At 49.6% G+C, this 8636-nt stretch overlaps 1 protein-coding gene across 1 annotated transcript in view; it reads right to left on the bottom strand.

Moving 5' to 3' along the window:
- The window catches only part of Rabex-5 (Rabaptin-5-associated exchange factor for Rab5), a 94035-nt gene extending 85881 nt beyond the window's left edge, over window positions 1-8154 (bottom strand). The window contains exon 1 of the mRNA XM_089573304.1: window positions 8011-8154. The gene's annotated coding sequence lies outside the window, so the exon portion shown is untranslated. The remainder of the gene's footprint in view (window positions 1-8010) is intronic.
- Between the last annotated feature and the right edge of the window lie 482 nt (window positions 8155-8636).

Raw genomic sequence — 8636 nt, forward strand, 5'->3', positions numbered from 1 at the left:
GCAACCGCCGCAGCTAGCGGACGCCGCGCGCTCGCCGCGCCATCTGGCATGACGTCACACCGCCTGCTTCGTCGTCGTGCTCGCCTCCGCTCGCTTCGCCAGCTGTGTCGCATGCCTGATAGCATGTACGATGATTGAAACAACAACATAGCTAGACAACAAGACTAACCTGGACTCGCAATCAAGATTAACCAAGGCTAACCAAGCTATGCTTTACCTTTCGCTAGGAATATCCTGGCATAGCCGAGCTAAGGCACTGCCAATTTTTTTAGGGGGGGGGGGGGGGTGCAGGACATTGAATTTCCTTTGTTATTTATTTATTTCATGTTTTTTTATAATTATATTTTCTTTTCGTTATATTTTTCTTATCCAGCACAGTTTAAAAGTGAATTTGATTATTGCGTAAGAAACTTTAATTGAAGTGAAGGTGCATACAAACTAATAGTAATCGACTGCATTAAAGAAGCTCGTGCATTCTATTTCAACTCTGCTAATCACGCTTATGAGCAAAAGACAGTCAAACGACAATTTCTGTTGGAACATGACTGATTTAGGTTACCCAAACGAAACGCGTTCAGAGTGGCTACGAAGTCAGCTAATAACTCAGGCTCACTGCGGTTTTACATCAACAACGTGTAAGAATTGATGCGTTTGGAAGAAATATATTGCGAGCAAAAACAGTTCCAGACCAAGGGGGGTGGGGCGCTTCCTCCTCTGCAGAAATGTTGGGGGGGTAACCGGCCCCTTGCCTTCCCCATTCCTGCCTGGTCCGAAGTCCCTCGTTCCCCAGACTGTCGGCGCGTTGTGAGCGAAAAATCGGAGGCATGGCTCTGAGAGGTGGTCCCTAAAGTCCCTGTATAAGCTGGTCTAGGGACTTTAGTGGTTCTAGAGAGCAACCTTGGAGGCAGGAGGGCCACCTAGGTCACGTGACCTTGCGACGTCATCACAGTGTGCCCATCGGATGGTGGGCAAAGGATGTGTCTGGGCCCCTATGCACGCACCCCCACCCTTTGGCTACATAGTGCCACGCCTGCCTGCCATGCCTGCCGAACAGCTAAAGGAGCTTGTCGCTGCACCTTACAGGCATATAAGGGGCCCTCACACTACAGGCAACCACTCTTCGAGGTAGCGCAGTGGCTAAGGCGTTACGCGACTGCGTTGGGCAGCTGCACGGGCTAGTAACCCGGCCTCGGAGACTGCGCCCAGGTTGGAGAATGGGTGCGAAAACGCCCGTGTACTGTACGGGTACACGTACATAAAGCGGAGGATTCCGTAGGACTCCACTGCGGAAACAGAACACTTCGTTACACAACTGTAAAATGATATAATACTGCAACTGTAAGATAATAGAACTAATTTAAAATAACACTAATAAAAACAATAATGGTCTAACTGTAAGATAATATAACTAATGTAAAATATAAACTAATAATACTGCAAGTGTCTAATGTAATATCCAATGTAAACAATAGCTTTAGCGTACTGTGTGATCGCTTACCGCGGCCGCTAGTGCGCATGCGCAGATGGAGGCATCTGCACGTGCGCATTGGCGGCTGGCGGCCGCGGTAAGCCGAAGGTGGAGGGTGGGTGGGGGGCGGAAGCTATTAGGTGTTACATAAATTTTTATTAGCGGCTGCCCGGAAGTGGACCTAGTTTTACTGCGTCAGCAGTGTACTCCTTTTATCAGTATAGCCACCTGGTACTGCCGAAACTGCTGCGAAGCACAAAGGAAACCTTGGATCAAATATCCTGTGGTGGACTTTCACATAATATGGACAGTCTGCGGGAGCGAAAATTGCGAGGACACTTTGGCAACTAAAGTGTTGAAGAGGCGAAAGCCGAGGACAATATGCCGGGACGACTTCCGGTGGATGTGACGTCACACCGTCCCCGTGGATATATCGATACCCAAATTATACACCTTTCGGGGATCTTGTGTGTTAATTACACTTAATTACACATTTTTTACATCTAATTTGATACAAATCCGGCATTTTTCCGACCATTCTGTGACAATTTTCACTATGCCGTGGCGTCTTCCGGTGGATGTGACGTCACGCCGTTCCCGTGGCTATATCGCCGTCTGCGTTATTTCGACGCAATTTTGACATTTTTGACCAGAATTAAATAACTAATTATTCTACAGTCATCAAACTTGGCATCTAGGTTCAGATTTTCCTACCCTATCAGAAGAAATCATTCTTTTTCTCCTACCTTTTTTAGTTCCCGAGTTAACACGAGTTAAACGCCGCCAAAGGTGTGACGTACACCCTCTGCTAACGGACGACAGTATGAGCCATTAAAAGCTTTCGCCTTAAAAAGAGCCGCTGCCGGGACCCATTAACGCTGTCCGCCTTAAAGGCGGAGCTTAAGTGTGCGCCCCAAATATATGCTTCGTTTTGTGTCTTTTACTGCGATAGCGTGTATAGTAGGACCATTTCACAATATACCGGCGTCGGTGTATATGAGACCAAAGGCTGCAACTCCACCATCACGCCCGTTCCCAAGGGGAGGAGTGGGAGGGAGGGGAGAGAGGGCCCTCCCCAGTAATCGAGCTCATCACCACCCTTCCTCATTTCAATACCTTGGCAAGCATTCTTTTCGGTTTTGCCCCCCCCCCCCTCCTTCTTCCCGTAATATTGAATTTATTTATTTATTTATTTCATTTCATTTCTCGGGCCCCTCATGAAAAAAAAATCCTAGTGTAGTGTGCCAACTGTGACAGGTTCCGCTACCGCCATGCGCCGACACTGCGCTGAGCCTGACGACGACGAAGTTATGCGCCGACACTACGCTGCGCCTGACGACGACGAAGTTGCCCCGCTCTCTTGGTGCTGGCTACGCCCGTCTACGCTGCCAGATCCTGCACGGCGGTTCGGTCTCTTGAGGACGCCTATAAACGCACCCCTACAATTGGTGGAGGTGCGGGGTAACTCCTGAGGACTCCCCTCTTCTCAACCACATCAAAGCCTTCGTTCGTGAAGAGGTCGCTCGCCAGCTGTCCCTCATATCCCATTTTCAAGACCCCGCCCCCCAAGTTCCTGACTCGACCCCGTCTTTGGCTCCTACCATTCGCCGTGTCGTGCAAGACCAAGTCGCTGATCTGCTACCGTCCAGCCCTGTGCCCGCGCCTGTGACAGCACCCCTGACGTACGCCCAAGCGGTGGCCAGGCCACGACATACGCCGGCAACCGATTCCTACCAGGCCGCCCCTTCTTTCCGTCCTCCGCCGCCGTCTGAGCCCCCGTCTCAAGCTCCGTTTTCAAGGGTTCGCCCACATCCTACCAATCCCTGGCGTACTGCGGACAACCGACCCATCTGTTACGCCTGTGGTCTGCCCGGCCATGTCGCGCGGCTTTGCCGCCAGCGCCTTCCGCCTTCTCGACCTGACCTGCGCTCCTACCCGTACGATGCCGAACTATCCTCGCCGAGAAGGCCACCTGGTCCCCCCTTTGTTTCCCCTGATAGCCAAATTTACACCACTCGCCGATCGCCTTCCCCTCGACGCCGTTCCCCTTCTCCGATGCTGCGACGTTCTAGCTCCGCGCTTGAGGGAAACTAACAGCTGCAGTTCCGGGGGCAAGAACTGCGCTTGTTTCGAACTCCTCAAGTCCTCCGTGTCGTCCCGCTAATGTAATCGTAGTGTTCGTGGAAGGTGCCAAGGTTCTCGCCCTCGTCGACACGGGCGCTGCAGTATCTGTCATAAGTGAAGCTCTCTGCCGCCAACTCCGCAAAGTGACTACCCCAATTTCTGACTTTTCGCTTCGCACCGCCTCATCACAGCGCATTCATCCCTCAGCCGCATGTACGGCCCGTGTCCTCATTCAAGATGTTTTGTACACCATCGAGTTTATTGTGCTGTCTCACTGCTCACACGATATCATCCTGGGATGTGACTTCCTTTCGACTCATCGTGCCGTTATTGACTGCGCTCGAGCTGAAATCGCCTTTTCTCCGCTGTGTGACGCTCCCTTTTGCGACGTACCTACGCAGTCTGCCAAACTTGTGGTCGCGACTGATACCGACATTCCTCCGTTTTCTGCTGCCCTCGTGCCGCTCTCCTGTGTCGGCGTCCCTCATTCAACTGTTTTCTTCACGCCTTCCGAAACCGCTTCCCGCCATCCCTGTCTCCTGCTTCCCTTTGCTGTTCTGACGATCGACCACGGACAAAGTGCAATTTACGTCTCGAACCCATCTTCGTGCCCGTCAGCAGTGCTCCGAGGTGAATGCCTCGGGCGTATTGAAGAACTTGATTCCTGCCTTCCCTACCCTATTCTCGATACCACCGCTTCCTTCGATGTCGATGTGCTCAGCTCTTGTGATGTTCAGAATGATCCACCGCCCTCCGACGTCTTCCACCGTGCCATTGACGCCGACCTTCCACCCGCGCTACGTGATCAACTCGTCGCCCTCCTCCAGCGCTTCAGTTCTTCTTTCGATCTTCCTCAGACTGCCTTGGGCCGTACGTCTGTCGTTGCGCCCACCATCGACACCGGTACACACGCCCCTCTTCGCCAGCGCCCCTATCGTGTCTCGGCTTCTGAGCACCGCGTCATTTCTGATCACGTGGACGACATGCTCCGTCGGGGTGTCATACAGCCCTCCCACAGTCCCTGGGCGTCTCCTGTTGTGTTGGTAAAAAAGAAAGATGGTTCCATCAGGTTCTGTGTTGATTACCGCCGTGCAGGATCTGGCAGCGTAGACGGGCGTAGCCAGCACCAAGAGAGCGGGGCAACTTCGTCGTCGTCAGGCGCAGCGCAGTGTCGGCGCATGGCGGTAGCGGAACCTGTCACAGTTGGCACACTACACTAGCTACGTGCTTCTCGCGACTTCAGCCATACATCGGTGATGACATTAGGGTAACAGTAAGGGAACCTGCAGACGAAATGGAGCCTGTTATGATTAGGTAACACGTTGTTTGTGCAACTGCTTTTATGCGTGTCATCTTTCATATGAAAAAAAAAAAAAATTCAGGGGGCACTTTGACGACACACGAGGCGGCTATGGGGCGACTTTGATTGGCTAGTCATGAATAATTAGTCATCACCCATCATTAACTAGCCATGATTGTTTAATGACTAACTAGTCATTACTAATCAGTTAGTGACTAGTTAGTCACGACTAATTTGTTAATGGCTAACTAGTCATGACTGGTTAATGTCTAGCTAGCCATGACTAGCCAGTCATGACTAACTAGTCAAGACTGGTTAATGGCTAGTTAGTCATGACTTGTGACTGGTTAATGAATAACTAGTCATGACTAACCATTTATATCTAACTAGGCAATATTGGTTAATGAATAACTAGTCATGACTGGTTAATGACTAACTAGTCATGACTAACCACTCATGACTGGTTAATGACAAACCAGTCATGAACAATCATTAATGACTAACTAGTCAGGATTGTTTAATGACTAACAAGTCACGACTGATTGCCTAACTACTCATGACTGGTTAATGACTGGTTAGTCATGACTTATGACTAGTAATGTCTAGTTATGACTTTCACTTCATACGGACGGACAAAGTCATGGACGCGAGTATGAGAGCTTAATCGCCTTAAAACACTGGTTGTGGGGCCTGTAGAGAGGGCAGAACATTGTTCTATGGAATGCTCGAGCTGTGCGCTCTGGAGTGCGAAAGTGGATGTCGAAGCAGCAGCGGAAGACGATACCATCCCGACAGTGTAGATGCGCGTGCTCGATTTCAGCCCGTTCCGAAGCAGGTCTTACCGCTAGATGTCGCATGTGTTGCCCGGAACACGTCCAGGGCACCCACCCCAGGCGTTTCAAACAAGCGTTTTGACCTCTGCACGAGTGTATGCATAATGCGATCTCAAAAGAGCTGAGGAGGACGTAAAGAGGTGAGGCTTTCAATGAAGTCGCCTCTTCTGTGAAAAAGAAACAAAAGCCGGAACTTCCTACAACAAACTTCCAGTTGCATTTCTGCCACTCGATGAAAGCGAACTGTGGTTGCGCTTTTCATTCTTATTGATGCAGATATTGAGGTATTATTTCTGTCATCCACGCTCGTAATATAAATCAGCAATATGAAGTTTCCGATACCTCTTTACGCGGGTGAGATCTTAGTAGGGAACAAAACAAGCACCTTTCTTGGTGAAATGCCCGCTCTCTTTGTCTTGTTTGAAGAAAAACCTGTGCTGATGTAACGACGTATTTCTCAAAAATTCGAACATCCTCGCTGTATTCAAGGCAAATCCACTTGGCGAATTCACACTTCTCGGTTACATAACGTTGCCGACGCTTAAACATTTATAACATGTTAACTGCAACGGTCCTGGACGAATAGTAAGCGACCAAGATAACATAGTTGCTCATTTCCTATCCTTCCCGTTCATAGTGCGAATAAGTCTATGCTTCAGCGGGATTCATTCACTATTCACGTGCTGAAAGTCGTTCGCTACACCAGAAAAAAAAAAAAAAGAACGGCAATTCAGGACACATGCTTCGCAACAGAAAAACATTTACTTTTCGCAGAGATTCGCCAATTATATGCATCAGTGGAAAGGGGAAGCCCTTGAAACGAATGAACATAAAAGCTATATATGTACACGACGGCTAAAGGTTGTCGTCTAGCTCATTAACAGAAAGCCAAGGACGGTCCGCTGACGTCGATACTGTAGCACGTGCATTTAACACAAAAACAAGCTCGCTTCCGTGAATCCTCCCGCTCCTTTTTTGCCGATTGGGCCAAGGTCTCTGTTTTACCAAGCGCCTGCTGGGATCCGCAGTGTGCGCGATTCATGGTCGGGCTGTAGCTGCGGTACACCATATATAACAGCCAGGTGGTAAAACAACGCCGTAATATCCCTGTTGCGTGGTTGCGCTCGCCATGTATGATATTTTCCACGCGTGGAAAAAGCCCGTCGTTTCCATCAGTTCTTTTGGTAAAGTGTTTCTGTGACGGAATAGTACTGTTTAAGGAAATCTTGCTCAGAATACATGATACGCCGCAGTGGATCAGTGGCTACTGCGTCCTGTTGTTCACCATATGTTAGGAGCTCAATACCGGCCGCGGCGACCGCATAACCATGAAGAGCGAGATGTAAAAACGGTGATTAACTGCGCATTAATGTTCGCCTCTTTTTCGTTGTTGTTCTCTTCGTGTATACAGTTCCCTTCGCGAAAGCATCTAACAGAGGGCAACATCTATAGCACTGGTGAACATTACGTACTTTCCCGCCGTTAATGACGTAACACCATTTCGACCAATCGCGAGTTTTGTTACGCCACTTTTTGGGCGACGCCGGATTTTCATGTAGATGAGACATCTGCACTCTAAACCCGAATACACCTATTTCGGAGTAAAACGAAAGTAAGTTGTCCCCGAGCGCTCCCCTTTTCGTAAAAGGGAGTGCATTGGAGGACACTTTACTCCCCTTTTAGTCCTTTCTGCTTAGAGTGTAATGTTTCCGCATTACTAACGCTTTATGCAACATCTCGAACGAGTTCTTCCTTAAAGTGAAGTGAAACAACGAAGCGCTTATTTCACGTATAGGTCAAATTTGTCATGAAACTGACGCCACTCAGTTTTCTTGTAAATTATTCATTTGTCCACGCCACGACTTTCTGCCTCGCGAGAACATATTGTCCTTTTACATAGTTGTGAGCAGATTTGCCATTGTTGTTGCCGCCGGGAATTGCTCTGCTTCTTTATAGCTTGCATACCCCCTGAGGTACCAAGCATTATAGCAGGAGAGCGGATAAAAAGAATAAATGCCCTCCGCTTCGCAACGCCCCAAAGGCCTATGAAGAAAGATAAATTTACAAGACACAGCAAATATGAACAATCCCACTCAAAAGTTCAAAAGCCGCTCCGCCCACTCCTATAGGGTCGCGCGCGTCAGCAGTGGACCCATGGACCGATATGCATTCTCTACGTAGGTCTACGATTGCGACATTGAAATGCTGTGCATACATCACGAACTCGGGACAAAGAAAGAACACGGCGACTTTTGAAAGTACAGAAAAGAAAGAAAGATACGCACTTACATGCGCTGAGCGCGGCTTGTGACACACAGGGCAGGCAGGCTAGACCGGGAACTTTCGACACCAATTAGACAAAGTCCGCTGGAGTGAGCGGAGGATCTAAAGCGCCAAAAGGACGCGATGACAAATCGCGTCTCCCGCAGACAGCTCTGACCGGCCGACCCGCACGCAATGATTCACACATGCAAGCGCGCACGGCGTTTCCACGAAGTGAGTCAAGCTGCCCTCGAGACCGTATGACGCGTGTGCAATGCCTCAGACTCTGCCGGCTTTGTTCTCGACCAAGACGCCCGGTGGATGCTCTAACGTGGAACAAAAGAAATGGGTCTCTTGTTCCACACTTTTGCTTTCGCAAGCCGCGTCTAGCGGGTCAGTGGCCGAGCACCATAACCACTGATGCACCACGACGGCTCAGCGCTTCTCTTTACCGCAAAAAAAGAAGAAAAAAGTGGCAGGCTTCTCAGAGACACATGGTATAGTGTTTAAAATTGAAGAAGGCAGACATGTGCTGGCGAGGACACGAAGCAGGTGACAGTACAGGACTGGCTCGGGACCTCCTGCCTCACGTTCGTTGCCTTCCCGCAGCGATTATTCTACGCCCGTTTAGCCCTGACCCACGCATCAG

Source organism: Amblyomma mixtum, chromosome 2 (assembly GCF_055824585.1).
Source record: "Amblyomma mixtum isolate Tamu chromosome 2, ASM5582458v1, whole genome shotgun sequence".
NCBI classification, from domain to species: Eukaryota; Metazoa; Arthropoda; class Arachnida; order Ixodida; family Ixodidae; genus Amblyomma; species Amblyomma mixtum.